Below are 972 nucleotides of genomic sequence, written 5' to 3'. Positions count from 1 at the left end.
TTTGAGAGTACGTTTTGAAATGTACAAAGAACGGATTTCGAGTCAAAATATATAAAATGAGGGCGACTCAATCTGTAAATGTTGAACGAATGCCCTTATATAAAAAAAAAAACAAAAATATATAAGGAGAGCAGTTATAAAAATATATATTAAATATATGTTGTATGTGAGTCTCATCGTTTAGAACAAAATGTTTCTTTCGATGTTTAAAAGACCCTCTTCATATTATATATTTTATACTCTCTCACTCAATATTTATAAAAAGAAGCTTGAGTGTTCTGAGAGTGTATTATTTTATAATATTACTTGAAAGATATATTCAAAGCTCCCTGGTTGATCCTGCCAGTAGTCATATGCTTGTCTCAAAGATTAAGCCATGCATGTCTAAGTGCATGCCATATTAAGGTGAAACCGCGAATGGCTCATTAAATCAGTTATGGTTCCTTAGATCGTACCCACATTTACTTGGATAACTGTGGTAATTCTAGAGCTAATACATGCAAACCAGAGTTCCGACCAGAGATGGAAGGAACGCTTTTATTAGATCAAAACCAATCGGTGGCGGGCTTTGCTCGTCCACCGTTTACTTTGGTGACTCTGAATAACTTTGTGCTGATCGCACGGTCTCGCACCGGCGACGCATCTTTCAAATGTCTGCCTTATCAACTGTCGATGGTAGGTTCTGCGCCTACCATGGTTGTAACGGGTAACGGGGAATCAGGGTTCGATTCCGGAGAGGGAGCCTGAGAAACGGCTACCACATCCAAGGAAGGCAGCAGGCGCGCAAATTACCCACTCCCGGCACGGGGAGGTAGTGACGAAAAATAACGATACGGGACTCATCCGAGGCCCCGTAATCGGAATGAGTACACTTTAAATCCTTTAACGAGGATCAATTGGAGGGCAAGTCTGGTGCCAGCAGCCGCGGTAATTCCAGCTCCAATAGCGTATATTAAAGTTGTTGCGGTTAAA

General features: G+C 40.9%; 1 non-coding gene across 1 annotated transcript in view; it reads left to right on the top strand.

Moving 5' to 3' along the window:
• Nucleotides 1-326: 326 nt before the first annotated feature.
• The window catches only part of LOC122502122, a 1,917-nt gene continuing 1,271 nt past the window's right edge, over nt 327-972 (top strand). Inside the window, exon 1 of the ribosomal RNA XR_006301615.1 lies at nt 327-972. This exon is cut by the window's right edge and continues 1,271 nt beyond it. This is a non-coding gene — a ribosomal RNA (small subunit ribosomal RNA).

This window comes from Leptopilina heterotoma, unplaced genomic scaffold (genome assembly GCF_015476425.1).
Source record: "Leptopilina heterotoma isolate Lh14 unplaced genomic scaffold, ASM1547642v1 Lhet_10569, whole genome shotgun sequence".
NCBI classification, from domain to species: Eukaryota; Metazoa; Arthropoda; class Insecta; order Hymenoptera; family Figitidae; genus Leptopilina; species Leptopilina heterotoma.
This window is presented reverse-complemented; position numbering and strand designations above follow the sequence as displayed.